Genomic DNA, 18,636 nt, shown 5'->3' with positions numbered 1-18,636 from the left:
ACACGCGAGGGATGCGCGACTCACCGCAGCTCCCGGCGTCGCCGGGAGACCTTCGGCGCCCCGAGGCTTCTCTCTCTCGGCCTCTGCCCCTTCCTCCTCCACAGTGCCGGCTGCCTCGCCCGCCCGGGTGCCTCGATGCTCCTCTCCCAAGAGGCTGCCCAGAGACACGGTGGCTCATGCGCACGGCCGATGGGGGCACCGAGCTCCCGGCACCACGTGCTGGTGGTGCACTCTGTCCGGGACGGATCCGTCCCGGCTGTGGGGACCGGCTGTTCCTTGCTGGAGGCAGCTGCCTGGGGAAGCCCCTTCATTTCACTCCTCAGCCAGCTCCCGCAGGCAGGCAGGCAGGCAGGCATGCCTAGGCAGCCCCCTTGGCACAGCAGGGCCAGCCCCATCCTCAGCCCTTTTTAAACCCTGGGCCCAGCCCCATCCTCACCTCATGGGTCCCACCTGTGCTGCCCCAGGCCACAGCTGGAGCCCATGGGGAACAGGGGGCCAATTACCCCAACCCTCACAAGCCAGACACAACCAGCAACCTGGCACAGGCATGGGCACACACCACCACCAAGCTGGTGCTGCCGTGGGCAGATGCTGCTGCCAAGCTGGCACCGGCCTGGCAGACTTGAGTTTACAGCCCAAAGCCAAGGTTGGCCCCTAAACAAGAAAACACGTGAAACCATCCTTACAGGATGCCAGTCCGGTGGTGTCCATGATAGCTCTCATAGACAGCTAATAAACAGCTTCCCTGTCCGGGACCACGTTTTGCATGTCCCAGGCCCTCCCCGCACCCATGCTGAAAATCCAACAGAACAATTAAGGACTCTGCTTCATCACCTCAGCCTCCAAAAGAAGCTTCCTTCCTCTGCTGATGGTCGACACGGATATCCCCGTGCTGTTCCTTGGATGCGGGCTGGCCTTGGGTGCCTGTACTGCCAAAGGAAGAGAAAAAGATCATGCTCTTGTCACGTGCTCCATCATCCTCTTGTTCTTCAAGAAAACAGAAGAAAGCTACCATCCCCGTTGCTACATAACAGAAGTTTGTGCAGGAGACGGCTGAGCCCATCCCCAGAAATGGAAAACTCTGCTATGACCCTGCTTTGCCTTTTGGCGACAGCGCCTGCCATCGGTGTGCCCCAAACAGGCGAGGTCCCGTTCAGGCTGGCATCTGCCACAAACAGGCAAGGTGCCCTGCGGGCTGGCGTCCGCCACAAACAGGCGACGTCCCCTGCGGCCTGGCATCCAGCACAAACAGGAGAGGTCCCGTTCAGGCTGGCGTCCAGCACAAACAGGAGAGGTCCCGTTCAGGCTGGCGTCCAGCACAAACAGGAGAGGTCCCCTGCGGGCTGAACAGAGTCAACTGAACAGAGTCTTCAGAAGAACTTAGTTGTGCATTCAGTTTACAAGTAAATCCCACCCAAGCAATGGTAGGGGGCATTCTGGCATCTAAAGGAATTCAGGAGTTAATTTAGTGCTTCCAAAATGGAACATTCCATAGCTTGTAAAAACAGCCTTAAAGTCTTTTTCCCTCTTGCACCAACAACGCTTATTTTAGTTCACCTTAAGGGTCCCCTACAACTACTTACTACAGCATGCGTGGCTCCACTATCAATTAAAAAAATCTATTCTTTCATTCCCCAGCTTGACTGGAACCAGAGGATCATCTGGGGAAACTGTCATAGATTCCTCCGGCCCCCCTTCAGTCCAACCCAATCTCCGGCATGACTCCAAGGGCTTCTTCTGTCTCTCTTTCCCCATTACTCAGACGGCACGGACAATCTTTTTTCCAACGGCCCTCTTGCTTACAATGTGCACGCCGATTCATTCCCAGGGGAACGTCATAACCATTTCTACTATTATTTCTACGGCCCCTTCCTCGCCCACAAAATTCACCTCGTGTATTTTCTCTCCCTTTTTCTTGTGTTTCCGTCAAGGCAGCCAACAAAGAAGCTTGCGGCGTTACTCGTCCCCGCTTCTCCTTCTCTTCTGTTTCCTCCCGATTATTACAGACCTTATATGCCATTGAGAAGAACTGTGAGATTGTCATGCCATCCTCGCCCTCTGCCTTTTGTCATCTCTTTCTTATATCTGCTGCTGCTTGACCAATAAACAGCGTGTTAAATAACTTTGAATTGCTATCATCTTCCGGATCCAGATCTGTCCGTTTTCGAGCTACTTCACACAATCTCTCAGAGAAGGCTGATGGGGTTTCCTTATCCCCCTGCCTTACTTCAGATAGTTTAGATAAATTGTTGGGCTTTTGCACTCCGTGTTGAATCCCATACAAAATTAACTTCTGATATTCCTTTACCCTCTGTAATGCCACACACTTGTGTTTGGATCCCACTCCGGATCCTCTTTCGGGAGGTACATATCGGTATTAGGCACCCACCCCCACACACACATTGTTGGATCAGTCCCTCTCTGGCCTTCTCTAAAATTCTTCTCCTCTCCTCGGTGGTAAACAAATATTCTAGGAGAGCCTGTACATCTGCCCAGTTAGGACTAGGAGTTGTGACTAACAGTACTATACATTCCTTCTGGATTGTTTCGATAGGATCCGACTACCTGTTTGCAGTTTAATAAATCAGAAGCAGTAAAAGGTACGTGTACGGACACCGGTGTTCCTTCAGGCCCTACAGCCTGTCTGAGGGGAGCTCGAACTATCGCTTTCTGATAGCTGATTTTTAGTCATGGCATCTCCCCCAAATTTATTGCAATGCTTCAGGATGCATCCTAGAGGAGAGCAAAGGGGTGCCTCCTGGGAAGCAGCAGAGCCCATATCGGTACCGAAAAACCCAGCATTTCTACACTAACCAGAACGAGGGACGTCTCCCTTCGTTACTCAGAACAGGACAGCGTGGAGAAACAAACAGAACTACGCTACTGCCACCTGTCTTTCCCGGTGCGTCTTATGCAGAGCCCAGAACAGAACAGAGGCCGCCTGCTTCCCGAGACATCTTGCCCCTACCCCCTTTTCTCCTATCCCCAAAAAATACCTCTTTTCAGGAACATTGCACCGTTGTGTCGCTTACCGCCCGACCGCAGGAGAGGAGCTGAAGGAGTCCCCGATCGACGGGTCGGTGCGCGCTGGAGTCCGCTCAGGCCTCTTCTCCCTGTCGGATGCGGCAAGACGAACCGGGCGAGGCTGTCAGCTCGGTCCCACCTGGAGTGTCAAAACTGTTAGCCCACAAGTGTGAGGTCGTTTACCCCGTGTGCGGGACGCCCATATACACACAGGGCAGAGGTATTTTTATGGCATGTCTGCGCAGAGATGGGCGCTAGGCGGTAGCTCCACAAAGCTAGCACAAAGTTCGCTCATACAAGTACAGTATTTATACAGGCTAGCTACGCATATGCATAAGCGTAAGTAATTACACAAAGCAGTTTTCTATTGGTCTACATTTCTCTTATTTCAACTTAAAGCTACAGCACTACTTTAATATGCTGCGCACGCTCAGAGGTGAGGGCTCTCTGCTCGGGCCGGGGTCTCTAGCTCGAGGGGTGTGACTTTTAGGATTATAATGAGGACAGTTTGCGGGAGGGTCCTTCTTATCACGCTCCTACTAGTTGTTTCGGATGGTTCCCAAAACATTTTAATTAGCTTACCTATTTCTTCAGGACGTGCTTCTCTCCCAAGGACCGTAATTCTCGTTTAGACGTTCCGCTTTCCAGCCCGCATCCTCCTTATCAGCTTTACGTAAGCCCTGGCCTTCCACCAGCTCCTGGGAGACGACACCGTCAGACTACAACACGACCGTTCTTTTATGCCAGTCAGTGGGTTCAGAATTAGGAACAGAAAGAACAGGGCAAGCTAAACACCCACACAAGCCTCATATCCCTAAGAAACGATTAAAAAAAACTAAAACGACCCCCATTTTAGATTGCATTGGCCTAGGGACTGCCTCCTTCAGGTTCCCCGGGCGGAGCGGTGGAATCAGTCACAGAATTCAGTTGCCTACCAGGAGACAGCCCTTGTCCTCGCAAGGCAAATGTTTCAAATGTTTCAAAATGTTTCATGACTGAACAAGTATGTCGGAGGCCCTACGGCAAACCGTGCTGACGTTTCGTGAAGCTCTCTTCCTGTCAAGAAAAGGACCTTTCATACAGTATCTCTACTGGAATTGAGGCTGCTTCCTACTCATTCTGGCAAGTTAGCTTTCACAGAAACCCCGAGAACTTCAACCACCAAGCTACATTTGTAATTCTTGCTCTCTACCTACGGGGAATTTCAGTGAATCAGAACACTGCTTAAAGCAAAATTCTGGGTCTGTTTCACGCCAATCAAATAGCTAAGCCATGGACAGGGGTCTGTAGAAAGACTGCTTTAAAAGATAAAGATAAGGAGAGTACTCACTCACTTTTCTGAAGTTTCTTCCAGTCGTTCCATCGATTTAGCAGCCCAACCCAGCCGTCGAAATTCTGGTGCAACAGAGAGAGCAGTCGCACGTCCACGCCACTCTCCCCTAGCCACACAGCCTTCCGCTTTGCCCATTCCTGCCGACAGCCAGAGCATCGGCGCCGTAGCACCTTGGGAATAACGCACCTCCCACAGCTTCGCACCTTTACAAAAGAACCGAGCAGGGTGTAAACAAACATTGCAGTGGTTGCGGTAAGGGCTCCAACAGGGATGCCTATGTTATCACTCTGAGATTCAACAACCAGTAAAAATGTCCTTTTGCTGCAGTATTACAGGAGTTCATTGACTAGTGTCAAAAAAACCCATTTGTTGCAAATTCATTGTTTGAAGCATGACTTCCAAATGCAAATGTTAAGCAATTCTCGTGAGTCTTTAACTGAGCGGAATGCAGGATCTGACTAAAACAATGGCAGAGTGGAGGGCTAGAAGCCCAAAACTAACTCACCATCCTGGCAACTATTGGAGACTTGTGGTGACTGCGGGGGAACAGAGCTTGGGAAGCTTTGCCAGTCTGGCAATAGAAAGCTAAGGCCCTGCAAACACGGTATGTTTAACAAAAAAAAAAAAAAAGGGGGGGGGGGACACACGACACACGATGTTGTTTTGTAGTTCCTCTACTTTCTACACAGAACCAAAGCAGTTTTAGTGCAGTAATGAACGTTCACACTTCCACACGGTACTCCTACAAACATCAGTCACTGCTAATAAGCAGTATAAGATGTAGTGGGTACAGAGAAACCTTCTGTACAGCAAATGCTTTAAGCTTTTCTGTGTTCAAGACTTTACTTCCCAGGTCCCTGCAAAGACCCTGACTCTGCCCTGCCCAACCCACCCAGTTCTATTTGGAACGATTGCTGAAAAACACAAATACTCCACAGCAAATAAGCAAGCGACATCCAGACCCAGAGCTTTCCCTTAGAGGACAATGTCAAAGCGAAGCGCAGAATTTTTACCTGCTGATGAGCGCCAGTGTGTGAGAGCAGAGCCGGATGCGAGAGCTTCCCTCCGGGATTACAGCTCCGCTTGTGCGCGCGCACGCATGGGCGGTGCCGAGCTGCAGTTCCGGCTTCTGACCGGCCCGCCCTGGGGAGGCGCGCATGCGCAGTGGCACATGTTCCCGCGCTCGCTGCTGCCGCTGTGTGGGCAAAGGCCGGTACTGCAGCTAGGGAGCCGCGCATGCACAGTGGCACATTTTCCCGAGCTCGCTGCTGCCGCTGTGTGTCCGATAAGCGGTATTGCAGCTATAGGGTGCTGCGCATGCGCAGTGGCACATTTTCCCGCGCTCGCTGCTGCCGCTGTGTGTCCGATAACCGGTATTGCAGCTATAGGGTGCCGCGCATGCGCAGAGGCACATTTTCCCGCGCTCGCTGCTGCCGCTGTGTGTCCGATAACCGGTACTGCAGCTATAGGGTGCCGTGCATGCGCAGTGGTACATTTTCCGCGCTCGCTGCTGCCGCTGTGTGGCCAAAAGCCGGTACTGCAGCTAGGGAGCCGCGCATGCGCAGTGGCACATTTTCCCGAGCTCGCTGCTGCCGCCGTGTGGCCAAAAGCCGGTATTGCAGCTATAGGGTGCCGCGCATGCGCAGTGGCACATTTTCCCGCGCTCGCTGCTGCCGCTGTGTGGGCAAAAGCCGGTACTGCAGCTAGGGAGCCGCGCATGCGCAGTGGCACATTTTCCCGAGCTCGCTGCTGCCGCTCTGTGGCCAAAATCCGGTACTGCAGCTAGGGAGCCGCGCATGCGCAGTGGCACATTTTCCCGAGCTCGCTGCTGCCGCCGTGTGGCCAAAAGCCGGTACTGCATCTAGGGAGCCGCGCATGCGCAGTGGCACATTTTCCCGAGCTCGCTGCTGCCGCCGTGTGGCCAAAAGCCGGTACTGCAGCTAGGGAGCCGCGCATGCGCAGTGGCACATTTTCCCGAGCTCGCTGCTGCCGCCGTGTGGCCAAAAGCCGGTACTGCAGCTAGGGAGCCGCGCATGCGCAGTGGCACATTTTTCAACGCTCGCTGCTGCCGCTGTGTGGCCAAAATCCGGTACTGCAGCTAGGGAGCCGCGCATGCGCAGTGGCACATTTTTCCCACGCTCGCTGCTGCCGCTTTGTGGCCAAAAGCCGGTACTGCAGCTAGGGAGACGCGCATGCGCAGTGGCACATTTCCCCGAGCTCGCTGCTGCCGCTGTGTGTCCGATAACCGGTATTGCAGCTATAGGGTGCCGCGCCTGCGCAGTGGCACATTTTCCCGCGCTCGCTGCTGCCGCTGTGTGTCCGATAACCGGTATTGCAGCTATAGGGTGCCGCGCATGCGCAGTGGCACATTTTCCCGAGCTCGCTGCTGCCGCTGTGTGTCCGATAACCGGTATTGCAGCTATAGGGTGCCGCGCATGCGCAGTGGCACATTTTCCCGCGCTCGCTGCTGCCGCTGTGTGGCCAAAAGCCGGTACTGCAGCTAGGGAGCCGCGCATGCGCAGTGGCTCGTTTTCACGAGCTCGCTGCTGCCGCCGTGTGGCCAAAAGCCGGTACTGCAGCTAGGGAGCCGCGCATGCGCAGTGGCACATTTTCCCGAGCTCGCTGCTGCCGCCGTGTGGCCAAAAGCCGGTACTGCAGCTAGGGATCCGCGCATGCGCAGTGGCACATTTTCCCGAGCTCGCTGCTGCCGCTGTGTGTCCGATAACCGGTATTGCAGCTATAGGGTGCCGCGCATGCGTAGTGGCATATTTTCCCGCGCTCGCTGCTGCCGCTGTGTGTCCGGTAACCGGTACTGCAGCTATACGGTGCCGCGCATGCGCAGTGGTACATTTTCCACGCTCGCTGCTGCCGCTGTGTGGCCAAAAGCCGGTACTGCAGCTAGGGAGCCGCGCATGCGCAGTGGTACATTTTCCCGCGCTCGCTGCTGCCGCTGTGTGGCCAAAAGCCGGTACTGCAGCTAGGGAGCCGCGCATGCGCAGTGGCACATTTTCCCGCGCTCGCTGCTGCCGCCGTGTGGCCAAGAGCTGGTACTGCAGGTAGGGAGCCGCGCATGCGTAATGCCGAGTTTGTTTTGTGCTCGCTGCTGTCTCCCGGTGACCAAACCTCGGTACTGCAACTGTGTCGCTGCTCATGCGCAGTTGCGCGTTTTCAGGTAGTCCGTGCTGCCGCCCTGTGGACAAACGTCGGTACTGCAGATGGGGAGCCGCGCATGCGCGCTGAAGCATTTGTTTTGTGCTCTCTACTGCCGCCACGTGACCAGAGGTCGGTACTGCAGCCTGGGAGCCGCGCATGCGCGGTGCCGCGTGTGTGTGCGTGCGCTCGCTGCTGCCACCCGGTGCCCAGCAGTCGGTACCGCAGCTGGGGAGAGCTCTGTCGGTCTTGTTGCCATTTTAACTTTCTGCATATACATCATCTTCCTATGCATTTTAAACTCCTTTTTTAAATTCCTATATATAAGTTATTTTTCTATTTTATCACCCTGTATGTCTCTATCGAGATTTGTTCGTATTCTAAAATCCTTTATACAATAGAGTAGACAGAGGGGTTTCTTTTAAAATCTTTTTACATATATATATTTAAATAAAATTTTTCAATATATATATAAAAGAGATTTTTCTCTACTTCAATCCCTACACCCATATTTAGTTTTTAATTATTTAATCCCTCCCCCACGAATTCTCAGGCATTTTGGGGCTCTCACCCCCCTTTCAGGGCGGGGCAGGGGGGTGACCTGTCCCGTGACCCCCCCCATCCCCTCACTCAACCTGCTCCTCTGCCACGTCATCATCGTCCCCCCCCAGTGCCACTGGGGTGCCCCAAATGACATCATCACTCCCCAGCCTCCCCCCTTCTTAGTCACCCCCAAAAGACAAACAAAACAAGGGAAACTGCCCCAACTGCCAGCTCCTTACTTTCAGCAGGCCCTTTACATATGTACACGCCCCACCAAAAAAAGGGAGCTCCGCTAGAAAAATAAAGGGGGGGCAGCCCCCCAGGCGCTTGCAGCCCCCCCAGCCCCTGTCCCGCAGCCTGGCAGACGCCCCACGGCATAGGGGAGCGCGCCCGACGACGGTGCCACCGCTCTTGCTCGGCCTCTGCTCCGCCATCTTCCCCCTCCGTTCCCGCGCTGCGACGGGCTCCCCAGGGCAACTAACGGCCCCGGGCTCTCCCCACCAGACAGCCCTCGCTGCCGCACCTGGGGGGCACCCACTGGAGACAGAGCCAGGAGCCTCCAGCCACAGGGCTGGCCCCTGACCCTCAGCATGCCTAACGACCCGCAGGGAAACCTGGCCGGGGGGACCTAGGGAGCACCACCGGACGCTTACGGCAAGACCGCTGCAAAACAAAAACCCCAAATTCCATTTCAGCACATGAAAAAAACAGCACAGCAGAAAGTACAGGCATTCAGTCAGAATAAGGGATAGGAGAGCAGCTGAGCTGAAGGAGGATTCTAGGGAAACAGCTCCGCTCGAGATACAGGGCATGCTTTAACAGCTACAGGGACTGCAACGCTTCAAATCACTATTAAGACCAAGGGATAGGATTTTCAACACCTTCTTCACCTAAAAGTGAACGCTCTTGCTGCTCTTGGAAAATGTCTCATCCCTTCCTTCCAGCACTGCTGCAGGGAGACAACCCCGTGAGGCTGCAGGACAAGGTCGGACCCTCATCAGAACCTACGCTTAGGGATCCACCACAACGGCTGCTGCCCTCGCGCTGCTGCTGCACGTCTCGCTTGCTCGGTCAAGAAAGCTGAAAGGGAAGTGTAAAACTTTAGAGAGTAACATGGAAAATAAAGGACAAATCTCAGTAATTCACTCTACACTAACAAGGTGGGCGTATGTTTATATACATCCAACAACACCACGTACACGATAAAAGCATTTCAGTTTCCTTTTGCATTCATTTAACTTGCACAGCTGGGATACCATTACATCATCTCTCTCCAAAATGCACGGTTATAATGGGACTGGGGGGTGGGTCGTGTGCTATGTAACTAGGAGGGACATCTGCCCAGCCACGCTGCCCAAGAGAGACGCCGCTGAAGCGCCGGGGAAACGCGCCATGGAACGAGAGGCAGAAATAAAGCACTGCAGAGCACGCCGTCAAAATATTGGGGAAAAACCCATAACATTCCGTTGCCTCTCTCTTGAAACATGGAGAACAAATACCCAACTGCTGAAATACACCTCGTAAGTTGTATGCCACAGCTATTGGGCAGTCACAGTTTAAACAGTGCCATTCACTTTGTAAATGACACAATTTTAGCTTCTGTTTAAAGTTTCAGTTATGATAGAAAAGTCAGTGACATAAGAGATCCCACAGATGGTTTCACTGGGGGGGGGGCAGCCACACAGAAATCAAATCCCCAGCGCTGCAACGCATCAGGCTACCAAAAGGGACTGGCAGATTTGCTAATGCTTTTGGCTGTACTGAAGCACGCGGAGGAACGGCTTTTTAACATACCTCGGCTGTTACAACTGAGAACCAAAGACCAGCGATGCCATCAGCTTTTGGAAGACGTGCTGGGCTTGGGCCCTTGGAAGGCAATTGACTTTTTTTTTGTTTTTCAAGAGAGTGAAAAGTCTTGTTGCTGATGACTTCTGCTGGCACGTACAGCCGCTCCAATGGGAAGTTCATCAAATGCAACTTCTCTGAATGAGAAGGATTTCCAGTCGGGAAAATCTCTTTCCAACTGAAGCCAAAAATTACACACCGTAGCTTCCGGAAAAAGGACCTTATTGAAGCAGTAACTCACCAAAACCACATCAGGACTCACTGGCGGTACTTACAAGGCTGCTAATGCTTCTCGGGAAAGCCTGGAAAACACACGGAAGCAACGCCCATTTCTCCCGTTTTGTCCACGTCTCTTCTTTGACCTTGACGGCTTTTAGTACGGACGCTAGGATCGCAGCAAGGTTTTTCAAGTACTGCTAGAAGATATTTCAAAAACTTACTGACTGAAAAAGCATTTTACAGAAAGCTTTTACCATGAAAACAAAGGCTCTTCCTTCTGAACAGCTGAACTCTTCCCAACAGTTTCTTTCCTCTTGTAGTACAAAATTATTTTCACAGTATCATTTAACAGTAAGCGCACAGAAACAGAAGATTACGCTTTCAGGAAGAGAAAAGAAACGGACAGAAGTTGGCTTTGCGTAGGCATTGTCGTGGTTTAGCCCCAGACGGCAACTAAGCACCACACAGCCGCTCGCTCGCTCGCTCACTCCCCCCGTGGTGGGATGGGGAAGAGAATCGGAAGAGTAAAAGTGAGAACACTCGTGGGTTGAGATAAGGACAGTTTAATAGGGAACGCAAAAGCCGCACGCGCGAGCAAAGCGAAGCAAGGAATTCATTCACTCCTTCCCATGGGCAGGCAGGTGTTCAGCCATCTCCAGGAAAGCAGGGCTCCCTCACGCGTAATGGTTATGAAACAAAATTCGTGGAGACTACCCTTTAAAATCCAAATCTCCCAACAGGTGAATTGGAGTTTCAGAGTGTTCCCGAAATCAAACTCAATAGCAACGGAGTTACTATTAAGCAGGCATCCTTTATTACAGCGCTGGGCAGCACTGGGGATCGCTCCACCATAAGTGCTCCGACAAACAAGCAAGATTGCAGAGGTTATATGTTGCAAGATATACATATTCATAAGATTAATTTATATAAACATGAGATTTCTTGGAACTCATTAATATACGCAAATGTCCCTGACGCATGCGTACTTAAGTCCTTAGGTGGTCGTTAGGGATCCTCTGGTGGTCCTTGGAGGAAGTCAGTAGTCTTCATCACTCTGACCGCTGACTGAACTTTGTCTTTACGCATGCTCAGTCCATCTTTGTCTTACTCATACCTTCCTTGCATATCCAAAATCAGGTGGTTCTTGTGTAGTTTCTCCTTATCAGCCCTTTCCAGGGACACAGGGCCTGGAGAATTCCTTTTTATCTATCTACATTGCAACTCTCTCAGCTAACCAAGGATTTAACACAGGCAAAGCATTCTTACTCTAATGACTAGGTCAAATAAAGAATGCTCGTTAGCAATTCTACTATCTAAGCTTCCTTACTTAAGGCCAACAATACTGGCAAGCTAGGCCAAATTATTTGTGAAAGGGAAACTAAAAGGAAACATAGAGCAACCAAGATATTGACAACATTTCTTTTTGTCTTTGGGGATTTTAGCTCTTTTCATTCCCCCCTTTTCTTTAAACTTTGTAAATTCTTTTACAAAGGTTCTAAATTAAAAGTTTTAGCATTGTCATATTCACGGGTATGATTCCCCATGGGATAGGTTGGCCTGCAAATTGAGGAACTGGGAGGCAAGCAGTTACGCTTGTCAAATTTCGCATTTTACCAAATCCTTGAATGAGCTCTAACATTAAATTGTTAGCATACACGCTAGTAAACAAGCGCATAGCAGCATCAGTAAAACTAATTTTGGGTCAATCTTACGGACGTTGGTCCCGTAGGCTGAGATTTCCATGGTCCAGGAGGTGCTTTCTTAATTCTCGAATAGTGGATCCACGCAGCGTGCTTCTCAAGCTTAACTGCAGTGTAGGTTGTGAGCAGAACTTGAAAAGGGCCACTCCATTTCTCTTCAAGAGGATCACCTGAAATATTTTAACATAAACCCAATCCCCAGGTTTAAACAAGTGCACTGGAGAATCTAAACCCCATGCTCTGGTAGATACTACTACTAATTAAACATTGCTGTAAGCTAATTTCCCTTGCTTGGGTGAGATCTTGCCCTCGATATCTGGTTTGAAATGGTCTCCCATATAAAATCTCAAAGGGACTCAGTTTCTCTTTAGTCCTTGGTTTAGTTCGAAGTCTCAATAATACAATTGGGAGGGCCTGATCCCATCTCAAGTTGGTTTCCTGACAAATTTTGCTCAATTGTGTTTTTCATTTTCTCTACCTGTCCACTTGCTTGTGGGCGGTAGGCTGTATGCAATTTCCAATTAATTTCTAAAAACTTACTAGCTTGCTGAACTACCTGTGACACGAAGTGTGGCCCTCTGTCAGAGGAGATCACTTCTGGCACTCCAAACCTAGGAATAATTTCTCTTAATAAAACTTTTGTTACTTCTCGAGCTTTATTTGTTCTGCAAGGGAAAGCTTCAGGCCATCCAGAGTAGGTATCGGTTAACACCAACAGATACCTATACCCCCCTTCTCTAGGGAGCTCCAAAAAGTCTATTTGCCAGTTTTGACCTGGAACATTTCCTTTGCCTACGCTTCCAAATTTTACACGATTTTCTACCTTTGGGTTATTTTTCAAACATGTCTCACACCTATCAACCACACTTTTCACAGTTTGAAACAAATTTCTAGCCACTATCTGCTTAGTGAGAGAGTTATACAGAGCTTCAGTTCCCCAGTGAGTTTTATCATGTTCAGTCTTTGTCAGTGCCCACAGTAGTCTAAAGGGAATCATTATCCTGTTATCTTTTAACACTGCCCATCCTGATAGGCCAATTTTAGCCTCCAAGTCAGTAATTAACTTCTGATCCTTTTCATCGTATTCAGATGATTCAGGTAGTGGCAAAGATTTTTCAGGAATTAAACTTAGTGTCTCATCACCTTGTTCCGCTGCTTGCCTTGCTTCGTAATCAGCCAACTTATTTCCCACTTCCCTGTCAGTGTTACCTTTCTGATGTCCTTTGCAGTGCATAATCGCCACTGCTGACGGAAGTTGCACAGCTTCTAAAAGTCACAGTATTATATCAGCGTGTTTTATACCTTTCCCTTGAGCGGTTAAGAGTCCTCGCTCCTTCCAAATTGCTCCGTGAGCATGCACTACGCCAAAGGCATATTTTGAATCTGTCCATATATTCACGCGCAATCCTTTGGCAAGCTCCGGTGCTCTCGCTAAGGCAACTATTTCGGCTCGTTGTGCAGATGTGCCTTTAGGGAGTGACTTTGCTTCCACCACCTGATCCGTGGTGGTCACAGCATACCCTGCCATTCGAACTCCATTCTTTACAAAACTACTCCCGTCGGTATACCAAGTGTGGTCAGCTTCTTCCAGTGGCTCATCCTTCAGGTCAGGCCTGCTTGCGTATACGGTCTCAATGGTTTCTATACAATCATGTACAACAGTCTTCATTTCCTGCTTATTACTTAGAAAAGAAGCGGGGTTAATTACAGCAGGTGTAACGATTTCAATATCGTCCTGTTCCATCAGGACTGCTTGATACTTCAGAAACCTTGATGGTGACAGCCAATGTCCTCCTTTCTGTTCCAAAACGGAAGTTACAGCATGGGAAGTATGCACAACCATCTTTTGTCCCAAGGTAAATTTTCGAGCTTCTTGAATGATCAAAACAACAGCGGCAACTGCCCGAAGGCATCCCGGCCATCCTTTACTTACCTCATCCAATTGTTTGGAAAAATATGCTACTGCTCGTTTATAAGGACCCAGCCTCTGGGCTAGAATTCCCAAAGCCACTCCTTGTCTCTCATATGAGAACAACCAGAAGGGCTTTGTTATGCCTGGCAGGCCCAAAGCTGGAGCTCTCATTAATTCCAATTTCAATTCTTTGAACGCCCTCTTGGCTTCATCAGTCCACGTTAACTGTGTCTGACTATTTTTCAACAGTTCGTACAAGGGTTTAACTAAAAGTCCATAATTATAAATCCATAATCGACACCAACCTGTCATTCCCAGAAAGGTTCGCAGCTCTTTTACTGTGGTCGGTTCTGGGGTCCTGCAGATGGCTTCTTTTCGGTCATTCCCGAGCTGTCTCTGTCCTTTAGAAATCACAAATCCCAAGTAGATTACTTCTTTTTTCAAGATCTGGACTTTCTGCAACGATACTCGATAACCACTTAGTCCAAGAAAATTTAACAAACTCACAGTCCATTCCTTACATTCTTCTTCTTTTTCTGTACCTATCAGAATATCATCCACATATTGCAAAAGGGTACCATTTCCTGGAGGCCTTTCCCAGACCCCTAATTCTTTAGCCAATCGATTTCCAAAAATTGTGGGGCTATTCTTAAATCCTTGAGGTAACACTGTCCAGGTTAGTTGGGTTTTCCGTCCTGAATCAGGGTTTTCCCACTCAAAGGCAAAAAGTTGCGGCTTTCAGGGGCCAAGGTGAAGGGCCAAAAGAATGCATCTTTCAGATCTAGCACTGTGAACCATTCATAGGTTTCTTTTAAACTGGTCAATAAAGTGTATGGGTTTGCCACTACCGGGTGCAAATCTTCAACTATCCGATTTATCGCCCGTAGGTCTTGCACCAATCGGTAGGTTTTGCCATCAGGCCTTTTGACAGGCAGAATGGGAGTGTTGTACTCTGAAGAGCATTCAGTCAATAATCCGAATTTTATAAATTCTTCTATAATACGTTTCACTCCTCGTCTATCTTCCAATTTCAAAGGATATTGTTTCACCCTAATGGGTCGTGCTCCTTCTTTGAGTTTAACAACAACCAATTCTGCATTTTTAGCTTTTCCAGGTATTCCCGAGGCCCATACTCCTGGGTATACCTGGTCTTTTATTTCCTGCATAATTTCTTCTTCTCTAACTTGGGGTTCAGTGAGAGCCAAACTTAAAATTTCAATGTGGCTTTCTTCTGGTATTTTAAATTCGATTTCCCCATCTTTAAATCTTATTTCAGCATTCAATTGTTCTAATAAGTCCCTTCCCAAAAGTGGTCTAGGAGCTTCAGGCAAGTAGAGGAGGAATTTATGAATCCCTACACTTTTTCCAATTTTAAATTTCAATGGTCTTAGAAAGAAAGCCCTCTCAACCTGCCCTGTTGCTCCCACAATGTTAACAGTTTGTTTACTCACGGGCAATAAAGTCTGATTTAATACTGAAAATGTGGCACCTGTATCTATTAAAAATTCTACAGGTTTTTTTTTTCTTCTTTCCCTAGCTGAATTTTTACCAAGGGTTCTGCTAGGGAAGATTCCCCTGGTCCCCATCAATTTTCTTCCATGTTGGCTACCATCACCGATTTGCCCAGTCTCGGGCAATCTTTTTTTTCCAGTGCCCCAGTTGTTTACAATAGGCGCACTGATCTTTCAAGAGGGGTTGATTTCCTCTCTTCCCTCTAAGTGGGGCACTTGCACCACTTCTCATAACTCCTCTCCCCTCATTGGTGTTGCTCCGAGGGGGTATCTGACCTTCTACGGTGCGCAAAGCAGCTACTGTAGCATTAGCAATTGTTTTACCCATTTGTTTTTCCTTTTGACTATCTCTATTCCGATACACTTGCCAAGCAGTTTCCAATAACCTTTCCAAGTCCCTTGCATCTGCCCCTTGCACTTTCTGTCATTTCCTTCTAATATCATCAACCGACTGTCCTAAAAACAGAAATATTAGTTACTGATTTTGGGACAGCATTTCTTATTCCATTCCCTGAACCGCACTAGTAAATCCCTGGTTCCCATCTGGTTAGGGTCGCAGCCAGGATTGGTCCACTGTTCCCGGCAGAGTCCCAGCCAGCACCAGAGCCTGTACCTGAGCTCTAGCTGCTCTCACCCACTGTTCCCGGCAGAGTCCCAGCCAGCACCAGAGCCTGTAAACACTGCATCCCCATCCTACAACCTTTCATTCTGCCAACCAACTTTCGAACATCTCTGTCCAATGCTACACGCTGAACAACACCTTTTCAATATCTCATTTTGCTTATTTCTCTCCTTTTCTATCGCCAAGACCACAGGGTCCTGGGGTGCCAAATTAATTCCACACTCTTTCTGCTACTCAGGGTGATTCCGCAGAGTGAAAAACCTATCTGCATAAACCACCTCATCTCATTTTCCTTCTTGCTGCAAAAATAACATGAGTTGCAACAAAGTGTTATACTTCAAAGTTCCCTTCAAAAGGCCTTTTTTCTCCATTATCTAACTTATATAAAAGCCACCACTGATTACAATATTTTATCAAGGTTTTACGATTCACACTCCCTCCAGGTGGTTCCCCAATAGCTTTCCAGTGAGCCATAAGGCAGCCCAAAGGACTCTTTTTCAAAATTCCACCTTGCTGGCTCCCCATTCTAAATTTATATAACACAAGGACAAAAACAAAAACTGGAACACAAACACTTACACATAACAACTACTCTCCCTAGATAGTAAATGTCAACACAGAGTAATCACAGATTTTCAAATACGCGTATGCCAGACATATACGTATATCACATACGCATATGTAAATCAAAATCAGATACAAATGCACAAACAAACGACCGTACTAACCAAACGATCAATACAAATCATGCAGCATACCAACCAAACAGCCAGTACGAATCGTACATGCCATTTGTATGCCACCGGCGAGGTTCTCATGAACTGCGACTTATGAGTGGCTTCAAATGACCGGTCCCAAAACTCAAAAAGAATGCCTTTCTTACCAGTGGTCCTTGTCTATCCCCGCATGGATCCACTCAATTGGGGAGTCCCTCCAGAGAAGTCTCCGGGGCCGGCCAAGGGAGTCTCCGACTCAGGGGCTCCTGCAGCCAGACAGAGAGGGTCCCAACTGGGTCGCCAAAGCTGAAACAAAATTCGTGGAGACTACCCTTTAAAATCCAAATCTCCCAACAGGTGAATTGGAGTTTCAGAGTGTTCCCGAAATCAAACTCAATAGCAACGGAGTTACTATTAAGCAGGCATCCTTTATTACAGCGCTGGGCAGCACTGGGGATCGCTCCACCATAAGTGCTCCGACAAACAAGCAAGATCGCAGAGGTTATCTGTTGCAAGATATACATATTCATCAGATTAATTTATATAAACATGAGATTTCTTGGAACTCATTAATATATGCAAATGTCCCTGACGCATGCGTACTTAAGTCCTTAGGTGGTCGTTCGGGATCCTCTGGTGGTCCTTGGAGGAAGTCAGTAGTCTTCATCACTCTGACCGCTGACTGAACTTTGTCTTTACGCATGCTCAGTCCATCTTTGTCTTACTCATACCTTCCTTGCATATCCAAAATCAGGTGGTTCTTGTGTAGTTTCTCCTTATCAGCCCTTTCCAGGGACACAGGGCCTGGAGAATTCCTTTTTATCTATCTACATTGCAACTCTCTCAGCTAACCAAGGATTTAACACAGGCAAAGCATTCTTACTCTAATGACTAGGTCAAATAAAGAATGCTCGTTAGCAATTCTACTATCTAAGCTTCCTTACTTAAGGCCAACAATACTGGCAAGCTAGGCTAAATTATTTGTGAAAGGGAAACTAAAAGGAAACATTGAGCAACCAAGATATTTACCACATTTCTTTTTGTCTTTGGGGATTTTAGCTCTTTTCAGTTACTTGGGAAGACAAACGCCATCACTCCGAATGTCCCCCCCTTCCTTCTTCTTCCCCAGCTTTATATACTGAGCATGACGTCATATGGTATGGAATAGCCCTTTGGTCAGTTTGGATCAACAATCCTGGCTGTGCCCTCTCCCAGCTTCTTGGGCACCTGCCAGAGCATGGGGAGCTGGGAAAAAAAGTCCTTGACAAGTGTAAATACCGCTTAGTAACAGCCAAAACGTCGGCGTGTTATCAATATTACTAAAACCCAAAACACAGCACTACACCAGCCACTAGGAAGGAAATCAACTCTATCCCAGCCAAAACCAGGACAGCATGCTCCAGAACACGCCTCATTCTATTTGTAGTATTTGTGTTGAAATACTTCATAGAAATACTATAGAAGGAGAGCTGGCACATTCTTCGTGTTACCTTTAAAGTCCACGCTACGAGTACCTTAGGAAAAACGCAGGCACACATCGTAGGCGTACCGTGTACTTGCAGACCACTACGCAGCCTTTCCATCCGTCTCGTACTTTCCTGGCAGAAGAAAGGGCGACCACGGCGAAATGGTGGCAGCTGACGTTCTGCTGAGAGAGGAAAAAAAACCTTTAGTAGCATAATGCCGGGTAGGAATCTAAAGCTTCCTTTTTTTGTGAAGCTTGGTGAAGACTACAACTGAGTGGAGGAAAAAGGGTTTTGCTTCATCTTTGCTACAGTTGATGACACAGGCCGCTAGAGCTTTTGCAGTTTTTAGAGAACCGCGCCTTTTTTGGACTCACGGGCGCCTTTGGTTTCACTAGAACCCCTTTCATAGATACACGCAGGTGACGCACACACATACCTACGTACAGTTTCCGAAGCCTACGTACAGTCAAGACTTCCTCACCCCATACGTCCCAAGGTGAGCATTTCTGTTAAAGAGCACGGCAACCCATCCGTCCTTGTGAACTGCCTCCTTGCAAAACAGGAATGATTTTTTGCAGGCCGTTTCTCCAAACGG

The 18,636-nt window shown here is 48.9% G+C and overlaps 2 long non-coding RNA genes across 2 annotated transcripts in view; both read right to left on the bottom strand.

Moving 5' to 3' along the window:
• Nucleotides 1-794: 794 nt before the first annotated feature.
• The window catches only part of LOC142403023 (uncharacterized), a 34,506-nt gene continuing 16,664 nt past the window's right edge, over nt 795-18,636 (bottom strand). The window contains exon 4 of the long non-coding RNA XR_012773569.1: nt 795-924. This is a non-coding gene — a long non-coding RNA (uncharacterized LOC142403023). The remainder of the gene's footprint in view (nt 925-18,636) is intronic.
• Nucleotides 1,038-3,947, bottom strand: LOC142403024 (uncharacterized). Its single transcript, XR_012773570.1, has 3 exons — nt 3,607-3,947; nt 3,033-3,163; nt 1,038-1,232 (listed from the first exon to the last, which is right to left on the bottom strand). It is a non-coding gene; the product is annotated as an uncharacterized LOC142403024 (long non-coding RNA).

This window comes from Mycteria americana (genome assembly GCF_035582795.1).
Source record: "Mycteria americana isolate JAX WOST 10 ecotype Jacksonville Zoo and Gardens chromosome Z unlocalized genomic scaffold, USCA_MyAme_1.0 Scaffold_30, whole genome shotgun sequence".
NCBI classification, from domain to species: Eukaryota; Metazoa; Chordata; class Aves; order Ciconiiformes; family Ciconiidae; genus Mycteria; species Mycteria americana.
This window is presented reverse-complemented; position numbering and strand designations above follow the sequence as displayed.